Below are 22,417 nucleotides of genomic sequence, written 5' to 3'. Positions count from 1 at the left end.
AAAGTAAGATTTAAAGAGGAGAGATCACAACCAACACAGCAGAAATACAACAATAACAAGAGAATATTACAAGCAATTATACACCAATAAAATGGGCAATCTGGAAGAAATGGACAAATTCCTAGAAACATATACACTACCAAAACAGGAAGAAATAGAAAATTTGAACAGACCCATAACCAGTGAGGAAATCGAATTAGTAATCAAAAATCTCTCAAAAAACAAGAGTTCAGGGACAGATGTCTTTCCACAGGAATTTTACCAACCATTTAAAGAAGAGTTAACGCCTATTCTCTTGAAGCTGTTCCAAAAAATAGAAATGGAAGGAAAACTTCCAAACTCTATGAAGCATTATCTTGATTCCAAAACCAGACGAAGACCCCACTAAAAAAGAGAACTATAGACCAATTTTCCCGATGAACACAGATGCAAAACTCCTCAACAAATACTAGCCAACCGGATCCAACAATACATTAAAAAAGTTACTCGCCATGACCAAGTGGAATTTATACCTGAGATGCAGGGAGGTTAAATATCTGCAAAACAATCAATGTGATACATCACATCAATGAAAGAAAGGACAAGAACCACATGATCCTCTCAATAGATGCAGAAAAAGCATTTGACAAAATACAGAATCCTTTCTTGATACAAATCCTCAAGAAAGTAGGGATAGAAGGATCATACCTTGAGATCATAAAAGCCAAATATGGAAGACCCACTGCTAATACCATCCTCAATGAGGAAAAACTGAGAGCTTTCCCCCTAAGGTCAGGAAACAAGAAAGGGATGCCCACTCTCGCCACTGTTATTCAACATAGTATTGGAAACCTTAGCCTCAGCAATCAGACAACACAAAGAAATAAAAGGTATCCAAATCAGCCAGAAGGAGGTCAAACTTTCACTCTTCGCAGATGACATGATACTCAATATGGAAAACCCAAAAGATTTCACAAAAAAACTGCTAGAACTGATCCATGAATTCAGCAAAGTTGCAGGATATAAAATCAATGCACAGAAATTGGTTGTATTCCTACACACCAATAATGAAGCAATAGAAAAAGAAATCAAGGAATCTCATTTACAATTGCAGCAAAAGTCACAAAATACCTAGGAATGAATCTAATCAAAGAGGTGAAAAATCTATACACTGAAAACCATAGAAAGCTTATGAAAGAAATTGAAGAAGACAAAAAAATTGAAAAATATTCCATGCTCCGGGATAGGAAGAACAAATATTGTTAAAATGTCAATACTACCCAAAGCAATCTACATATTTAATGCAATCCCTATCAAAATAACACTAGTATTCTTTACAGAGCTAGGACAAACAATACTAAAATTTGTATGGAACCAGAAAAGACCCTGAATAGCTAAAGTAATCTTGAAAAAGCAAACCAAAGTTGGAGACATCACAATCCCAGACTTCAAGCTATATTATAAAGCTGTAATCATCAAGACAGTATGGTACTAGCACAAAAACAAACAGATCAATGGAACAGAATAGAGATCCCAGAAATGGACCCACAAATGTATGGCCAACTCATCTTTGACAAAGCAGGAAAGAATATCCAATGGAATAAAGACAGTCTCTTCAGCAAGTGGTGCTGGGAAAACTGGACAGCAACATGCAGAAAAATGAACCTGGGCCACTTTCTTACACCATACACAAAAATAAACTCAAAATGGATGAAAGACCTAAATGTAAGACAGGAAGCCATCAAAATCCTCGAGGAGAAAGCAGGCAAAAACCTCTCTGATCTTGCCCTCAGCAACTTCGTACTCAACACGTCTCCAGAGGCAAGGGAAACAAAAGCAAAAATGAAACTACTGGGACCTCATCAAAAAAAAAAGCTCTGCACAGTGAAGGAAACAATCAGCAAAACTAAAAGGCAACTGACGGAATGGGAAAAGATATTTGCCAACAACGTATGAGATAAAGGGTTAGTATCCAAAATCTATAAAAAACTTATCAAACTCAACACCAAAAAAACAAATAATCCAGGGAAGAAATGGGCAAAAGACATGAATAGACACTTCTCCAAAGAAGACATCCAGATGGCCAACCGACACATGAGAAAATGCTCAACATCACTCATCATCAGGGAAATACAAATCAAAACCATAATGAGATACCACCTCACACCTGTCAGAATGGCTAGCATTCTCAGGCAATGACAGATGTTGGCGACGATGCAGAAAAAGAGGATCTCTTTGGCACTGCGGGTGGGAATGCAAACTGGTGAAGCCACTCTGGAGAACAGTATGGAGGTTCCTCAAAAAATTAAAAATAAAACTATCCTATGACCCAGAAATTGCACTACTAAGTATTTATCTAAGGGATACAGGTATACTGTATCCTGGGGTACATGTACCTGGGGCACATGTACCCCAATGTTTATAGCAGCACTATCAACAATAGCTAAAGTATGGAAAGAGCCCAAATGTCCACCAATGGATGAATGGATAAGGAAGATGTGGTGTGCGTGTGTATATGTATATGTATGTATGTATACACATACATATACATATACACACATACATACAACGAAGGATGTAAATTTAAAAATAAATTATTTTAAAAAAGAAAAAAAGAAGTAAACTTGTTGTGATATGCACCACGTGTTATATGGAAGTGTTGAATCACTACATTCCACACATGAAACTAATATTACACTGTATATTAAATAACTGGAATTTAAATACAAACTTTAAAAAAAGAAAAAGCAATACAGCTTCTAACAGACTCTCCATTTGGGGATACTCACCCTTGAAACATTCATGCAATGTAAGACTCTATGAAATTATTGTATTAATATTTAATTATAGACATATTTGTTCATTGACATAAAAAAGATGTGGAGGGGTCTTAAATGCAGATTACTAATCAAATGTAGCTAATCTGAAAAGGCTACATACCGTGTGATTTCAACTATATGACATTCTGGGAAAGTCTTACTATGGAGACAGTAAAATGATCAGTGGTTGCCAGAAGTAGGAGTAGACAGAGATGAATGGGCAGAGCACAGAGGATTTTTAGGGCAATACTCTATATGAAATATACTCTATATGATACTATAATGATGGATACTTATCATTATATACTTGTCCAAACCCACAGAATGCATAACACCAAGAGTAAACTCCAATGTGAACTATGGACTTGAAGAGATTATGATGTGTCCGTATACTTTCACTGATGGTAACAAATGTGCCACTCTGGATGGGGGTGTTGACAACGGGGGAGACCATGCATAGGAGGGAGGGTATATATGGGAAATCTCTATACTTTCTTCTCAATTTTGCTGTGCACTTAGAAGTGCTCTGAAAAAATTAAGTCTTTAAAAAAAAGAAGTCATAGACTCACTAATCAGGGCATGAGACTGAATTTTTGTCACAGAAAGGAAAGCCGTGCGTCTTATCAAAATGAAGATATGTGGTGAGAACCAGTTGTATGAACTTGGATAAGACACTTATCCTCTCTAATCCTCAGTTTCCTACAACTTAAAATGAGGCTAATTATATCTAAGTCACAAGAATTAATTACGTCTAAGCCTCGTGCATGTGTTTTAGTAGGAACCTTATAAAGTGAACTGAACTCGGTTAAATTAAGGTGAAGTTATTTTCAGCAGATAGAGCGCCACCGAGTCATCCTGGCTGGCGTGCTATGTTATCTCTGTGTGTACAAGGTCATGGGGAAAGGCTGCTTGTATTTCTAGGGGACATGCTGTGCACAGACCACCTCTGATTGGATCCCCTCCGTGTCAAGATCAGCCACTGTCAGATGCCTCGCACAACTGCTGTCTGATCAGAAAAATCTAGTTCTAAATACAGACTCCCTCAGAGCCTTGTCATCCAGTCAGTAATATTCCCTCCTCCACTGCACAGTGCAAAACCGTCAGCCCTACCACACCTCCTCCATAGGGCCACCTGACATCTGGAGCATCCAGACAAAAGGAGATTCTAGCCTATCAAGCATTTCCAAGACAGAAATTCTTAGTGGCTGTATAAAAACAAAAACAAAAAACAGGAAAAAACAGAAACTAAAGATAACACATGAGAAACTGGTTTGTGCACCCCCACCACACACACACACACACACACACACACACACACACACACACACACACACACCCTTTAAGCCTTCGGGATCACGTTCTCAGCTGCAAAGCCTGTTTCTGAACTGGGCACTTTCTCCAATGTTGATCAGAGGCAGATAGCATGCCTTCTATCCTGCATATGCCAAGGGCAATGTCAGCACTCAACAAAAAAGAAAAATAATGATAAAAACGTGAGGCTAACATCTCGTGCAACCTTTTGCCAACTCCTGCTTTTGAAATTCTAAATTGCATGCTAAACCATATGGCTCCACATACCTTACCGACTAGTGGCTTCTCTCTTGGGAAATGACTCAATCATACATTTGTCGTTCTGGGGATGGCTGAGTTTTCTAAAAGCCCTCTGTCCTCACAAGCCTACATGCTTTTTGTTGAAGGAAAATCTTGTGAAAAGCAGAACATTCAAGAGTCATTAGTAGTCACACTCATAGGCTTTCATACTTACCCACAACCCTCCAAACAGGCCTCCCTGTGGTTACTAATTTTTTCCTCTTGCTGAGACTTCCCAGCATGCCCTAGGATTATCAAGTAAAGCCAAATATTAAGAGGAAAATCTTGAAAATCCTTCAGTGCCTGGGGTGGAATCAAATCAGACAAGCTCTCCACTCTGGCACCGGCCAGCTGAGCTACAAACACTGACCCAGCCCATGCTGAGAAGACTCATCATGAGTAGAAACCCATAATGTTGCCAGAATACGTTGTAGACTCACAAATGGGGGGAAATGAAGTATATAAAACAGTGGGAAAGTTCGCAGAAATAACAGTTAATATTTATTTCCGGCATTCATCTGTCCATGGCAAGGTTGAAATCTTTTTTTTTTCCCTCAGCATTTCTCTCTACCCTCAAGGCCTAATATTGGATAAAGATTCTGAATTCCTTAATCATAGCAGCTACACACCATGTCTCAATTTGCAGCTAAATGTAGCCTTTGCCAAAGTGAGCACTGGACCCAAAACACAGCGGACATTAAAAATGAGAAAAAAAAAATGAGCTGGAGACAAAAACATGGAAGCCCATATTCCTGGTCAAATGAATTTTATTATGCCACGTTTTAGTGTCTTCCTTATGTATTCTACTTGGTTGCTCCGATTGTGAAGATTACAAAATAAAAATTAAGTGGCTGTGTAATATCTGACTTGTCAGTTTTTCCACCTGGCATTTCTTTCTTTTGCAGCATTAACTCTGTCTCAAGGTGAGGGTGCATGAAATATGGAAAGCCACCTGTCTCGTTTAGTGGAATGGGGAGGGAAGTGGGCTGGGAGTCAGGGAGGCTGGTTTCTAAGCCCGCTGCTACTTTTTGCTACGTGTCCTTAAGCAAATCCCTAGCATTCCCTGGGCCTTACCTGTGCTTAGGCTTTTACAGGAAATGCCATTCTCAGTAAAGAAAGCATTATCTCTAAGACTGTTGTCTCTGATGGAAGAATCTCTGAGAATGGAAGGGCATTTCTGCCAAAAATCCAAGTCTGGACATTCTGAATAACCAGCGTCTATCAAATAAAAATGGTGTTCTTGGGAAAAGCTGCTGGTTCGGCTCACAACTCAACTACGCAAAGTGCTTTTTGGTTTTGTTGTTGGTTTGTTTGTTTTTTGTACTTTTGTATGTAACAGGAGGACTTTTTTGTACTCCCATGTCATCACACACAATGCAGGGAAAAGACATGCAGTGAAGAATTAAGATTTAACAAAATAAATAATTTGGCTGCTTCACCAAGGTCATTCTTAAATGAAACTCTTTCTTTGTTGTTTTCTGCCAGTGCAAGTGGATGAAGAACACAGTGTCTCCTGGTGCAGCACGGCCTTGATCCGTGCTAAGACGTCAGCAGTTTCACCTACCCGTGCTTTTGTACTATCACTGCGAATGTCAGCACAGCGAAAGAAGCAAAACTGAAGGTCAGTTTGACCTCCAAGACCCCACGGAAGAGACTCGGGATTAACCAAGCACCCATGGACGATACTCTGATGTCCACTGAGTGCATATGTTAATATAAAGACACGACAGCAGCATAATTGCCTTCGGGACAGAGCAGACAGAAACAAGGGGGGCTTGGCTCAGAGCTATATCACTCTAATCTCTGCCCGTTTCCATCTACACATCACATTCTCTCTGTGTATCTGTTTGTGTAACCTCTCCTCTGATAAAAATACCAATCATTAGATTTAGGGCTCACCCTCGTCCAGTAGGACCTCATCTAAACTCAGCCACATCAGCAAAGTTCTTGTTTCCAAATAACATCACATTCATAAGTACTGGAGGTTAGGACTGAACATATCTTTTTGGGGGGGGACCCAAAATCAGGGCATGAATCGCTATTAATTATCATCATGTAGTGTAATGGGTTTGTGTCCCTTAAACCCACACTACTGCATAATAATAATGAATTAACTGCAACTGATGCTCCTCATGGCAACGTGGATAAATCAAGCTTTTGAGCTTCAAACAGCTGGAAATATTGGGCAAGAAATTTGGGCAAGAAACAGTTTAACTGAGGTATAATTGATATGCGATAAACCACACATATTTACAGTGTACAAATTTAATAAGTTTTGACATATGTATATTCCCATGAAACTATAACCACAATCAAGATAATATACATACGCATCACCCTCAAAAGTTCCCATGTGCTCCTGTGTAACCTTTTCTTCTTGCCCTTCTCCACCCCCACCTCATGTCCCCAGGCAACCACTGATCCGCTTTTTGTCACCATCATTAGTTTGCATTTTATAGAGTTCTATATAACAGACTCATGAAGTATGTACTCTTTTTTTGTATGGCTTCTCTCACTCAGCATAATTATTTGTGATTCATCCATCCTGCCACACATATCGGTGATTCCTTCCTTTTAATTGTTAAACAGTATTCCATTATATGGATGTACCACATTTGTTTATCTATTGGCCTAATAGTAGAAATTTGGGTTGCTTATTCATTTGGCATAAATGCCAAGAAAAAGAGTTTTAAATCTTCAAAATACAAGTAATTTCCTTTTTTACAATATGCTATATATTTTATTTATTTATGAATCTAACAAAGTTTTTGTTGCTTATAAATAAAACTAAGCTTTTGTGGTTTCCAAGAAGGCTGGATTCCACTGGTATAGACGGTGGAAAGCCTTGCAAAGAAAAATGCATGATAAATCAAGAGTCAAAAAAACACAATTTTCTACTTAGTAATCCTACTCTTAAGAACTTAGCCTATGGGTGCCTGAGTGGCTTAGCAGGTTAAGCATCCAACTCTTGATTTTGGCTCAGGTCATGATCTCATAGTTTCTGAGTTCTAGCCCTGTATCAGGTTCCACACTGACAGCACAGAGCCTGCTTAAGATATTCTCTCTCTCTCTCAAAATAAATAAAGTTAAAAAAATAATCGATTAAAAAAAAATAAGAGGAGGTAAGCTCATAAAGATATGTTCTTCAGACCTGTAGAGAATAGCAAAACTTCAGAAATGGTCTAAACATATAATGAATAAACATTGAAACAACAGGAGAATGTGATTCAAATATAGTATCTTTTCAAAAAAGCATAATATAAAATTATATCTAGATTATGACTGTAACCATATAAAATTCATATATGTTTGTGGATGAGGGAACTCAAAAAATATTACTGTGTTATAGTTCCATAATGTTGAATTTTTTTTTTACTGTCTTTATTTTTGTCATAAAACTTATATGATAATAAAGTTGGCTGCTCTTAAATCACTAAGCCCATAAGCTTCTTCTCCTTGCTGATAAGCAAGGGCTATGTGTATCCATCTGACCCATTCATCCTCTATCATCAGTGAAATAAAGGAGGATGTTGTTAGAGGCCCAGTCTAACCTGCCCCATTTGTATCGCTACACTCAAACAGAACCTGGAGGCTGGTATTAGAAAGTCTTTTCTACTCTGGGAATCTTCTTTCAACTGAAAATTATGTTCTTATAAATGAGAAAAGATAGAAAATATCAAATGTGTCCCATCTGCCGGTGGGTGTGTGATTTGGTACAACTGCTTTGGACAACTACTTGGCGTTATCTAATAAAGAACATACCGCATACACCATGACCAAAAATCTCTCTGGTAGGTAGAAACACACAACAGAGTCCCATATGACAATGAGAATGAACAATCTACAATTGCATATATTCAAACGGCTGAATGCCACAAATGTTGACAGAAATAAGCCAAATGCAAAAGTATATATACTCTACAATTCCATTTATGTAAGTGCAAAGCCAGGCAAAATTAATCTATGCTTTTAGGGAGCAGGATAATAGTTATCCTTGCAGGTAAAAGGGGAGATACTCCAAGGAGCATAAAGAGGCTTCTGGGGTGCTTATGATGTACTATTTATTGATCCAAATGCTGGTTATATGAGTGTGTTCGGTGTGTAGAAATTCATCAAGCTGTACACTTATATGTACTTTTCTGTAATGTATATTATGCTATAATAAAAGTTTTTCTGTAAAGTCAATAAGTATTATCAAAAGCATTAAGAGTGTTACCAGGAGCTTTCTTTTTTATGTAGATACTGAAAAGAGGGCCAGTTGGCAGAGTTAGGGTAGTGTTGTGAATTTACAATGAACTAGAAAATCAGGGTTATATAGCACAGCGTATCTGGGGAACTTTGTAACCAGCCAGGAATGGTTATTGCTACTCACAGAGCTGAGAGCTCTCAATAAATTTTGTTTCCTCCATTGCCCACTGTCTGATGATCGGCCTCTTCTCCAACCACGAGAGGCAAGGAGGAAAGGGTATCAGCCTCTCAACTGGTTAAAAATCAGCTCCAGGAAGCAGAGGAGAAAATGTCTATCCACCTGAAGAAGTGTCATTTTCCTTTAGTCCTCACAAAATTGGGTTCTCGGGAAGTTTGTATGGGAGAAATAAAGCTGACCACACCTGAAACGGCTGATCAATTTCAGCCTCACTTAAACTAGGCCCACCCACTTTCTGTTTTTCCTAATGTGATGCAGCAGGCAATATGCAACACCTGCTATTCAGTGTTCTTGCCAAAAAAATGGTACGTGGATCTAGTCAATCCTTTATATTCAAGCACCTAAAGGAAACACAGGGTAGAAAAAGGTATTAAATCACATTATAAGGATACAGGAAGCCAAATCTAGAAGATGGGAAATGCTACAAGGGAATTAACCTGGTTTCCTCAATAATAGAGGCATTAAAGGGAGAGAGGAAGGGAAAAGTTGTAAATTTAAAAGAGATTTATAAGCCGTATCATGAAAATGCAATGTCTGGCTCTGAATCCTCAAACAAACTGACCATTAAAAAAAAGACATTTTTGAGGAAATCAGGGGGATTTAACCATAAAGAACTATTATAAATTTGGCTTTAAGTGATAATGGTTATTATGGTTATGTTTTTTTAAACATCTCCATTAGTGATTCATATTAAAGTATTTATCTGATAAAAATAACATAAAGCCTAGGTTTGCTTAAAAATATTCCAGCAAAAAATGAAAATATTTTAAAGTTAGGTGGAATATATGAAATAAAATAAAGCACCAATAATTGTTGAAGCCAGGTGATGGGCAGTGGGGATTCATCATGTTATTTTCTCCATCTTTTATTCTTTAAAATAAAGAATCCATCTTTAAAATAAAGAATAAAAGGACAAATTAGAACTCTGACAGTTGACCTGGAGCAATTTTCATGCTTTCTTGTTGAGTGAAAAGAGCAAGATGAAGTAAAGTACACATAACAATCATAATAAAGAACCCATTTTGGGGTTATTTACAAAACGATGACCTGTTCTGTAATATATATATATATATATACATATATATGTTATATAAATAAAACATATATAAACAAACACATATGTAAACACATACATGTATATAAACATATGTGTGTATATATAAACACACATATATGTACGTTTACATGTGACTTCATAAGATGAGCACTGAGAATTATTTGAGCACAAGCTAGATTATAAACATGGACTAGCTGGGTGTAGAGGCTGATATGGGTTGGGAAAGAGTAGGAAAGGGCAGATAAAGAAAAATATTTCGCTTAAAAAAAGGCATGATGCTATGATCCAATGTATAGATTTATATGAAACGATATAAATGAAAGAGCGCGACCTGCTCACGTTTCTGAAGCTGTTGTCCTCACACTGGGGCCTCGTGGCCACCATAAAACTCTGAAAGCTGCATGTAAACTGGGCGAGAACAAATGAGGAGCTCCCGTAGCAGCGCTCAGTGAACTGAAGTGACACAAACAGAAGTGGGTGTGTGGTCAGGTGTTTGGGATGGGGGCTGGCTGGAAATCAATGCTTCAAAAATCCACTGAAACACTCACCACTGTGACACAGTCATGGATGGCAAGGAACCAAAAGGAAATGTCCGCTGAGCATGCAGAAGAGAACGAACATCTTTTTCAAAGCAAGTGGCAGTCAGAACGTGCATCAGCACCAGGAAGCCGTGAGGCAGAGGGGTAGCACTGACCCAGGCATCGGAGGTCTATTGTTGACACCTTACCTTGGTTCGTACACACTGCATGACCTTGGAAAAGAAACTGGACCTCTTGGCCTCACTTTCTACACATGGAAAAATGAGAATAAAAGTAACAGCTCACCTGCGATGATCTCATGAGATAATATACATCTACTTTATTTTTAAAAGTGCTGTACATTTGAAAGTGCCAAAAAAAAAAAAAAAAAGATTGCTTGGCCCCAGCCACACACATACGTGCACACCTCACTGTTCACATAAACAACGCCACATAGAAATGCACACCATATATACATAAGTGCTGTATATACATAAGTGTGACAGCAACATAACTCTCCTCCCAACTTTCAGATGGGAAAACCAAGGCTTAATGGCATTAAAAAGCTAAAGGTCATACAGTAACCCATTATGATGCCACTGGGATCTAGCAGATATATATATTAAGTTGTCTCATTAATAGCTATTAAATATTATTTCTGATCTGGAAAGGAATCTATAATCCTTGACCTGAAAAACTTCTAAAACCAGCTGCTGTCGACTAAATTATGTCCACCCTCAAAATTCTACTGTTGAAGCCTTAACCTTCAATGTGATTGTATTTGGAGATAGAGCCTTTGGGAGGTAACTGGGTTTAGATGAGGTCATGAGGAGGGGGCCCTCATTATAGGAACAGTGTCTTTATGAGACGCCAGGGAGCTGACCTATTTCCTCTCTGCTATGTGAGGACACAATGAGAAAGCAACCGTCTGCAAGCCAGAAAGAAAGCCCTCGCTGGAAATGGAACCCAAACTAACTTTGATCTTGGACTTGCCAGACTCCAGAACTATAAGAAAATAGAGGTCTGTTGTTTAAGCCACCTAGTCTATGGTACTTTAGTTATGGCAGCCCAAGAAGAAGTCTAAGACATCAGGTCAGGAGCCTCTAATCCAGGCTTTCACAATATTCTGAATGTACCCCCATCACAACACTGGTCACCTTGTATTGTCAGTGCCACTTTGAGCTGTGTGGCCTTGGGCAAGTTACTTAACATTTCCCCGTGCCTCTGCTTCCTCTTCCATACCATGGGCATAATAATGGAACCTAGCTCATAGGTCTTCCCACGTTGTATTGTCATGACTAAGTGATGTAATACATGAACTCACCTAGGACAGGATCTGGCAAATAGTAAACATTTAATAAGCAGAACAAGTTATAGCTGTTACCGTTGTTTTTGGTGCTACACCTGTCTACTTGGCTAAATTATAAACTCCATAAGGGCCTAGGGACTTTGATTACCTTGCTCACAACTGTCACCTTCAGAACACACACAGTAACTCAGCACATAAGTGAATATTTGCTAAATGAACAACCAAATGAGGAGAAAGGAGAGAATGATTCAGTGCAAGAGAAACCATCTTCAGGAAGTACATACTGCATCTATAAATAGAAACAAAAGCTATTTTCTCAGAGATTTTAAGCCGAAATTTATAAGCTGCAATTTAATTGATTCAACACACAGCCAAAAAGATGAGGAAAGAACAGTATAATATTCTTGCACATAATAAAATATCCACCACAGAATGGTTGGGAGTGCACTCCCTCCTGAAGCCCATTAAAGCTGTCTGAACAACCACTGTGCAGGTTTTGGTTTTTCATTTAATTTTAATAAAATATTTTACTGGAGGAAGTTTGGGGTGTAATAGCAATGAAGTGTGTCTACTGCTTTAGGTGACCTTTCATTTCATTTCTGGACACCTGTGGAGATGAATATACTAATCTTAATGCCTGGGAGTTGAGGTTGCTAGTTACCCAAAAGCGAAATGTCATGTACAAAAACTTATTTTTTATTGTTTAATATCCAACTGTCTGGCCAGCAAATCACAATGACAAAAACAATAGCTATTTCAGGACAGGGCGCCACATGCATTATAGAAAATGCATCTCATTTGGAACTTTATTCCTATTCTTGATGAAAGATCAATGAAAATGTGAACTTTAAAATATTCCTCAGTGCTTCCTGAACAAGGGTGATTATGAGCCTTTAATTTTGTTTTGACTGAAATCGTAAAGCAAAGGCATGGATATATTGCAGAGTGGTAACCATACCATCTGCATAAACCATCCATATCTCTAGGCAAACCTTTTATAGCCTAAATAAGTCCAGAAGACAATGAGAGCAGTAAGTAACTTAGATTTAAAAGCGAGACGGTGATCTGTAGCTCAAGGAAGTCGGAACAGACAGAGAGACTGTTCATTCTATTACCAGGACTATGGTTGACGATTCTTCAACCTTATCACACATCTCAAAACATCAGAGCATTATTCCCACCTTGGACCAAATTTTCTGAAGGAATTCAGCAATATCGTCCTGTTCCTCTAAAGTACAAATAAGTTGCTCAAATGCGTAACTTAGTCTCCCCAAAATGAGGGAAGAAAATGCTCTTCTGGTCCATTCTCAGTAGCCTTTGGGGATACTGTGAAGATGAAGCTGCCCAGAGATTTCTAACAAAACTTTGTTTTGGACAATATCCACGTGTCATCTCTGACAGACTCCCCCACACACACATACCAATCCTTATGAAAAAGGGTGAAAGAACATGTTCATGAAATCCTTATGCACATTTGTTTGAGGAGGTTAAGTCACATTGGACGGGGACTCCATGAAGTTTATTTCTCCTCCTCTGAAAATCTATAGTGGCCATCATTGGTGGTTCCATGCATCAAACTTCTGAGTTAAGCTAATTAGACAAAGTTTTGACCATGCTGTTTACTTTCTTTATCAAAAGACCCTCCCTTGTTTGCATTTATTGGTTCAATGGTATAACCTTGAAGCTTTGACCGGACCACCTTCTCTTTTCTGAGGACACTTCACTCTTACCCTGGGTACTACCATTTAGCCATATGGCTTTAAATATTATCTATATCCTGATGATGCCCAAATGCTTATCTTCATCTCTCACTTCTGCTTGAGTTCCAGACTTTTATATCTAACTTCCCACTTGATTTATCCATTAGGGATGAAGACTAGGAATCACAAATATAAGGAATCACAAACATGAAAAGAGAACTCTTGATTTCCTTTCACACTATTTCTCTTACAGAAGTCTGCTCACTTGCTCAAGCCCCAGATCCAGGATTCATCCTCGATTATTTCTTTCCTCCTCCATCAGCAATCCCTGACAGCCGGCCTCCAAAATAAACAGTAACTAAGCAAAAAACATAAACTGATACGGATTAACAAAGTGATAAGTGTCATTAAGACTATGAAATAAGTGGGCATGAGAGGAGGGAGTGAGAGCCTACTTTTGACAGGCAACAAGGAAAGCCTTTTTAGGAAGGTGGCAATTCTTCCATCTGGATGTCGAGATGGAGATGTCCATGCAAAGACCTAGGGACCAGCCATTCCAGGTAGAAGGAACAATGACACCAAGGCAAGAAGGAAGGCTGCTTTGACTAAGGGGAGTCGGGGTTTGGGGGCGGGGGCAGGAATGTACCATGAGCTCTGGTTGCAAAGAAAAATAGGAATCGACTCCTATGGGATATTTTCAGCCAAAATCAGGAGTTTGGAGTTTATTTATCTAAATGCAATAGCAAGTCATCAGCAGACTTTAATCTGGAGAGAGACAAGATTTATTTCATTTTCAAAACATCACCCAAGATCCTTGGGCAACATAAACTGAAGTCATTTGCATCCTTCCATTGCCATTACCACCACAAACAGATACTACTGATCCTGTTGAAAACACAGCAATGCTACGTAAAAGCATTGAGCAATTGTATAGAATACATTATCAACTCAGATGAAGAAGGGAAGTGTGGAGAACAGGAAAGGAGAGAGCAAGGAGGAGAGGGAAACCCAGGAAAAAGAACCTGAAACCAGACTGGTAATTCTGACAACTGATGAAAGAAGAGCCCACAGGAGCACGGGTCTGCACAGTCCACCAGGAAGCTAAAGGCAGAGGCTTTACCTTGCACTGAGAAAAGGAGATAATGCCCCGGGGGGCGGTGTGAGGCAGGAAGCTGAAAAAATAAGAATCCCGCACAGAGTAAAGTTCTGGAAAGGACTTCCTTCTCTTCAGAAAGAGGCTTAGAAAAACCCTACCCATCAGCTCAGGAAACGGAAAGAAAAACCTTACAAATTGCTGGGAATCTAAGTAGAAAACAAATAAAATCTTCCATGAAATTAAAACCCCACACCAGATATGGTATCAGAAATTATAATGCCCAAAGAATATAATAGATGCAAACCAAGAGAATGTTACAAAACCTACTCTAGTACAAGGGAACCCAAAAAGTCCAAGAAAAGTAAATGCAAAATTGAGCCACAAGGGAGTATGTCCCTTACATGGGAAAAACAACCCCAGTTTAAAAGGAATTTGCAATAAAAAATTACAAAACACACAAGAAATGAAATTACTGGAAAGAGAATATCAGACACGACCACTGCATTTAACACCACATGTTCTAGGGTAGTTGACAAGACAGTGTGAAAAAGATTATACAATAAGAACTAAAACTAAAACGGAAGAGCCAAGAACTAGGAAAAAAGGAGACAAGTTAAAGACAAAAACACATATTATCTTTAAACCTTAAAAAAAATAGTTATTCCAGAACAATCTACAAAACAGAGCTAGAGGCCTCATACTTCCTGACTTCAAAACATATTACAAAGCTATGGAAATCCAAACAGAGTGATACTGGCATCCAGACAGACATAGAGACCAAGGGGCCAGAAGAGCCCAGAAATAAACCCACACATATATGGCCAAATGATCTTTGACAGGGTGTCGCTACTATATGATGGGGAAGGAGAGTCTCTTCAACCAATGGTGCTGGGAAAACTGGATATCCATATACAAAAGAGCAAAGTTGGATTCTTACCCCACACCATACACAAAAATCAACTCAAAATGGATTAGACTTAACTGTAAGACCTGAAACTATAAAACTCCTGGGTGAAAACATAGAGGAAAGCTTTGTAACACGGGATCCGCAAGGATTTCTTAGACAAGGCAACAAAAGGAAAAACAGACAAGTGAAACTACACACACAAGCAAAGGAAACCGCCAACAGAGTAAAAAGGCAACCCATGGAATGGAAGAAAATATTTACAAACCATATATACGGTAAGGGGTTAATATCCAAAATACATAAGGAACTCCTACAACTCTAGCAAAAAAGACAATAACCCAATTATAAAAATGGGCAAAGTATCTGAATAGGCTTTTTTCTACAAAAGACATACAGAGGGTCAACATATATATGAAAAGATTCTCAACATCACGATTCATCAGGGAAGCACAAGTCAAAACCACAATGAGAGAGCACCTCACGCCTATTAAGATGGCAATTCTCAAAAAACAAAACAACAAAAAATAACAAGCACTGGTGAGGATGTGGAGAAATTGGAACGCCTACGTGCTGTTAGAGGGAATATAAAATAGTGCAGCTGCTACAGAAAACAGTATGGAGGGTCCGCAAAACATTAAAAATAGAACTACTGTATGACCCAGCAATCCTAGTTCAGGATATTTATCCAAAAGAATTGAAGTCAGGATCTCAAAGAGATACACGCACTTCCATGTTCATAAAGCATTACTCACCAGAAATGGAAACAACCTTGGTGTCCATAAACAGATGAATGGATAAAGAAAATGTGGTATATACAAACAATGGAGTATTATTCAGCTTTTACAAAGAAAGAAATCCTGTCATATGCTACAGCATGGATCAACTTTGAGGACATAATTATCTCATAATGTGAGATAAGCCTGGCAAAGAAGGACAAATACCACATGATTCCATTTATTGGAGGTATCAAAAGTAGTCAAACTCATGCAAGCAGAGTAGAATAATGGCTGCCAGTGGTTGGAAGAGGGAGAAATGAGGAACTGCTGTTCAATGGCTATAGAGTCTCAATCACGCAAGACGAAAAAGTTCTTGGACATTTTCTGTACAACACTGTGCATACAGCTAACATAGTGCTATGCACTTAAAAATTTGCTAAGAGTATAGAATTCATGGCATGTGTTTTTTAACCACAATAAAAGGTACTAGGGACAAGTCTCTATTTTAATAAGCTGTTGTATTTCAGAAAAGTGTTTATTACAATTTAAAAACTCAATGAAGGGGCACCTGGGTGGCTCAGTCGGTTAAGTGTCCGACTTCGGCTCAGGTCATGATCTCACGGTCCGTGAGTTCGAGCCACGCGTCAGGCTCTGTGCTGACAGCTCAGAGCCTGGAGCCTGCTTCAGATTCTGTGTCTCCCTCTCTCTCTGACCCTCCCCTGTTCATGCTCTCTGTGTCAAAAATAAATAAACATTAAAAAAAATTAAAAAAAAAACTCAATGAATAGGTTATAGTAGATAAGAACCAGCTCGAGAGAAAATTAGTAAACTCCAAATATATTTGAAGAAATTACACAAAATGCAGCACAAATACATGTAGAACAGAAGGAAAGGCTGGGCATGTATCTAGTAGGCATGTATCTAGTAGGATAACAAGAAGAGAGAACGGTGAAGCAGTATTTCGGTCTGAATAATCACAGAACTCTATTCTCCCGGACATAAAGTGTGCTCTGAGGGGGAACACACGTGTGTCCAGCAATTCCAAAGAAGCATTTCCCTCGGGCAGATGTATGAGGTTGGGAGACATCTTTTCAGCGGGCTGCAAGACGCAACGTCAAGGGAAGGTATTGTGCTTTGGGTGGGGGTAGAGAATGTGCATCATGAATGGAAATCCAGAACTCCTTAGCTTTTTTTCCCCACACCTATTCTTTCTTTACACAAGCTGTGTCCGGGGGTGGAAAACCCTGAAAACAAAGGCACACGCTTAAGAGCGCCCACCGTGAACCTGACACTTTCCTAGGCAACGCATGTAGGGTGAATAAGACCTTATCCGTCCAGGGAGAACCAGAATATCAGGGGCTGAGAGGGGCTGGGACCCACGCCTGCTGACATCTGAGTCCCAAACTCCTTCTGCTCTGTCTTCCTCCCTCATGATTCCACAACACTGTGTGGCAGCCATGACAATGACTGAGAGCTAACAAAAGGTATTTTAACCTCCTCTCAACCCTGCTTTGAGCTCATCACGAAAGGAAATGCTCCAGCCTCCCTCTGGTAGCCAGAGCCACTCTCACTGCGTTCTTTTGGCAGAAGCATCTCATTTGGAGCAGACTGGGGTCCCTGGGCTCTTTGAAAGGATCGGTGGGGATAAGTGTCTACATCTTATGGCAGCTGTGAAAAAATGCTCTGCTCACAGCCTAAGGGAGAGCAAGGCCACGGGCAGAGCGGGGGCCAACAGTGCAGGCACTGGGCATGCTGGAACCTGCAGCCACGCAGCCCTGGCCAGTGGCGGGTTCTACTGAGTGATCAGGACAGGGCAGTAGACACGAGGATCAGAAAGGGGGCTGCTGAAAATGGAAGCAAATGCTGCAAAATAAAAAAAAAGCACCATCACGCTCTAGACAAACATGAAATAATCGACTTAAATCCTTTTGCATTTAAGTGAAACACAAGTGCAAATTCAAGATTTCTGAACCGGCACCTTACCTTTCAAGGCTGGTAAACGTTAAGTCGTCCTTTCTCCTGGAAATCGTGCCTTGAACTCTGCTACAGACAGGGTGGCTGCCTCCTGATTTGCTCAGGGACAGCCCTGTTTATAGCTGCTGTCTCAGGCGTGACCTCTTTTCAGCATTTGTTCAGGAATTTTTAAGTAATAGCAGGGGTGGCAGCAGCAGCGGCAACAGTAGCAGTGGCCTAAGTTAGCCAGGACAGGCTCAGTCCGCTTCCAGTGGGGATGCTGTGAGGTACCCCTCAGAGACCCATCAGGATTATTCCTGAAGCTTCCAGGAGGGCTTCCGGAGAAAGCCCCAGCCATCAGCCCTCCTCAGACTTGCTTCAGATGAAAAGTGGCATCTCAACATGGCCACGTCCTCTTCTCAGGGTGCCCAGGTTCAATGACTTGTTTACGGAGAGGTAGAAAGGCCTGGCCCGGCTTTGAGGCTCCCCACGGCAGCTTGGGTTGGCTTGTGTTGAGGCCCCCCTCACAGGCCAGCTTCTCCTTCTGCCCAGGCCACCTCCCTCGCTCCCCTCCCAGAGTGGGTGGTCCCAAGAACACGCCCCATCAAACTCCTGGATGCTCATCTCCATCTCAGAGTTGACTTTCCAAGCAGCTCACGGCAATGACCGGCTTTCTACACGTCTGGTAGCACACGAGACACTTATGTAGTGAATGGAGTTCTTACTCTGGTTAGATCAGAGGATGCCCGGAGGTAACCAATCTCATTTTTTCCAATCTTGTCTAGACACGACGTATGGCAGACTATCTGATGTCGAGGTGCTTCTTCAAGGTGGAACTTGCTGGCCAGGTATGGGCAGCACAGTGAACAGACGGCCTCTGTCAGCCTCTTCAGGGTCAGCCTCAGCTTCAGAGAGTGGCCCCATCGAAGTTCACACACCTTCCAGGACAGCCCACACCTGGTGACCGAGTAAGAAGCGGGTGTGTGTAAGTCCAGCTCTTTGGCCAAACGCGAACACCTCCGAGGGGTTACCCTTACTCCAGAGTTCCCAGCTAGTTTAGCCTAGGCTTTGTCAAGCCTGTATGACATCTGGACATCTTCCTCTACCCAATCCCGCTCTTCCCCTTTCCTTTTGATCCCCAAAATAGACCCCAAACTTCCTCTCGGCATCTTCTTCTGAGTAATTCAACCCGCAACCCAATGTAACACCTCCCCTTCCAGGATGGCTTGTGGGGTGCTCACTTACCAAAGAAAGTGACAGAACACCAGCAGCTGGGAAGAGCTCTCATCCATCTGGGATAATGATGAGAGGAGATTTGGTGCAGCTGCCTCTGCCGTCTTAACGTGAGAGCTACCCGAAGTCAGCAGGTCACCATTGGGTGCAGTGGAAAACCAGGGAAATCTTAGTCTAGATGTATATGAAACATGGGTAATGGGCACTGAGCAGTCCCATCATATAGCATATGGAAACAAATCCAAATACTCTTCCTACAGTGGTTTTAACATTAACGGCATGCAGGATGAATCTACAACTATTAAATTGTGTGGTTACGCGGTGGCACTTTAAAAATTGGCAACGAATGTTTGGGCATTAACGGGTTAAAAAGAGGAAAAGGACTGTTTGATGGAAAACCAAATACTCTATTCATGAGAAAGTCCGTGACAAACCTGTAAATTCCAAAAGGTTGATCGACACTTACCCTCTACTAGAGGAGTCACATGCTATCGCTGATCCCACAAAAACCAGAAGACGCACATCTGCTCAAGTGTCGGTGTCAGCTCCCAAAGACTGTGCCGGAACACAATGACCTGACACGCGCAGCTGTGGAAAATATGCAGGAAAGCAAGACTTTCATCTAGATCAATTAAACGTTGCTCTACAGTTTTATTCCAGTAATTAGTTATTATTAATTTATTAATGTCTCTGTATTCTATTTATTAATCAACTTACTGTATCAATTTCATTCTATTGTTCTTGGGCACATAGAAAGAGTGAAGACAGCTGTTAATGTGCTGGCTCCCCTGGCAGAAGAGCGTTTCAAGTTAATTAAATGACGTCACTTTTACAGAAATGTGATCAGAAGCTACAAACTGGAAAACGGTCATTTTCAATAATGATTCCTTTTTTTAAAAGTTTATTTATTTCTGACATAGAGACAGACAGAGCATGAGCGGGGGAGGGGCAGAGAGAGGGAGACACAGAATCGGAAGCAGGCTCCAGGCTCTGAGCTGTCAGCCCAGAGCCCAACGCAGGGCTCGAACTCACGGACCGTGAGATCATGACCTGAGCCGAAGTCACTTGCTCAACCGACCCAGGCACCCCAATTCTTTTTTTTTTTTTTTTTTTTTAATTCACGGTACCAGTAAAGCATTTGGGATTTCATTCTGTTGAAGGTAAACACCTGACATTACCAGGGTGAGATGCCATGATAAACTCCGCTAAATGAGTCACTGCTGCTGTAAATTCAGTTCCTAGAGAGTTCAAACGACAGATAAAGTTATCCTTGCATACCGATATAAGTACAAATTTTGATGGAGCACAGTACCATGGTAAAACCCCATTTTTGCGAAAAACACTGATGGAGTAGAAATGTGCTTGGAATTAAGTGTGGTGCAACATGGTACTCAAGTTGTCAAAATAAGCAATGGCTAAGGAGTTTATAAATAGCATAACGTATATAGTACTTGGAATAACTGAACCACACACTTTTTGTGAAAAGTCTGATTTTGAATACCAAGCAATGCGTGGTTTCTCTTTTTGCTGGCTGCCATAAGTAGGATTTTAGAAAAATACGAGCCTTTGAGAAAATAATTTGTAAATCAATCTAAGTGTCCTATGATGGTGTTGAACTCTTTATAAATAAGCCTTCTAGATTTGGGCCATATCCTTCTAAATCCGTTTTGGAGAAGTTGTTATCAACATTTTCAGTGAGCAGATGATCAAACTTCAGTTTTCTAGAATTTCAGCAAATTGGGATTATTGGTAATGAGGTTTAAAAACAGCAAGACGCTAAAATTTGTACCCACAAGGGCAAGGGAAGAACTGAACAAATTAAATAATGGCAGCTCGAATGATGTGTAAGATTTAAATATGCAGTTCTAGAACTACATTTTGGAATATCTCTGTTTGTAGAGAGAATTTTTTTTTTTAATTTTTTTTTTCAACGTTTTTAATTTATTTTTGGGACAGAAAGAGACAGAGCATGAACGGGGGAGGGGCAGAGAGAGAGGGAGACACAGAATTGGAAACAGGCTCCAGACTCCGAGCCATCGGCCCAGAGCCTGACGCGGGGCTCGAACTCACGGACCGTGAGATCGTGACCTGGCTGAAGTCGGACGCTTAACCGACTGCGCCACCCAGGCGCCCCGAGAGAATTTTTTTATAGAGTTCCTTCCTATCTTCCGTTGTACCAGACTAGGGTAAAGTTGAGAAATAAGTTTTTGCAAAATATAAACATGGCACAATAGAGACAACTAATTTGACAAGCTTTGCCTTGTAAAAATACTTTTTGAGGAAAGGAATGGAAGCAAGAATACCCTTGAAACTGCATTAGAATTGAGAATATCATCCACTTAGAATGTGTTCCGATCCTATTAGTATGCTAGAGAAAGTACAGTCTCCAACACAATATGGTCTACAGAAAGGTTAATTGAAGGTTCATCTCAAATTTATTAGCCATAAAATGTAATTTTGAAGAAAAATTCAGGTAACTTTTGGTTCAACATAACAAGATCATATAAGAAAAAAAATCCCACTTGCTTCAGAACAAATACAGTACCGTGGTATGCGAGATACATGTGTTTTAAGGAACTGATTAAAGAGGTGAATAAGGATTCTGATATTTTTTAATGTTTACTTTTCAATATAAAGTCGTATTAAAGTTTACTGTACGCAGTTATGTTATTACACGTTTTGGGAAAAACTATTTTTAAACAATTCTTGAATATAACTTTTATGGGTTCATCAACATAATGAAACTATCAGTCATTAAATAAATATTTCAAAAAACACATGGTTACTTTCAGCACTTTCTTCCTTCTCAAAAGTGTTCTGGTTTGAGTGGTAAATACTATGATCACCCTATGATGACACCCACAGTCATCAGGTTCCTCACACTTTAAAGAAAATGAATGTTCTCTGGCTCCCCCTTCTAGGGACAAAGGCTCCCAAGATGCAAAGGACTCTCAAAGAAGAGATGATTAACTCTTTTCCCTAAAATTCTCAGTATGCACAGGATTTCTTTGGGAGCCTATTATAATACAGATGCCTGCCCCTACTCACAAAGTCCATGATGGGGCCCTGGAGTCTGTATTTTGCCCAAGACTTTCCCATCTCTCCAACAGATTC

General features: G+C 40.0%; 1 long non-coding RNA gene across 2 annotated transcripts in view; it reads right to left on the bottom strand.

Annotated features, from left to right (window-relative positions):
* LOC122236346 overlaps positions 1-20,231 on the bottom strand; it is an 88,778-nt gene extending 68,547 nt beyond the window's left edge. For both annotated transcript variants that reach the window (XR_006214418.1, XR_006214417.1), the window contains exons 1-3: positions 19,770-20,231; positions 19,316-19,477; positions 18,101-19,027 (exon numbers count right to left, since the gene is read on the bottom strand). This is a non-coding gene — a long non-coding RNA (uncharacterized LOC122236346). The remainder of the gene's footprint in view (positions 1-18,100; positions 19,028-19,315; positions 19,478-19,769) is intronic.
* Between the last annotated feature and the right edge of the window lie 2,186 nt (positions 20,232-22,417).

Source organism: Panthera tigris, chromosome A1 (assembly GCF_018350195.1).
Source record: "Panthera tigris isolate Pti1 chromosome A1, P.tigris_Pti1_mat1.1, whole genome shotgun sequence".
Taxonomy (NCBI): domain Eukaryota; kingdom Metazoa; phylum Chordata; class Mammalia; order Carnivora; family Felidae; genus Panthera; species Panthera tigris.
The sequence above is the reverse complement of the archived record's forward strand: the minus strand, read 5'-3'. Positions and strand labels throughout refer to the sequence as shown.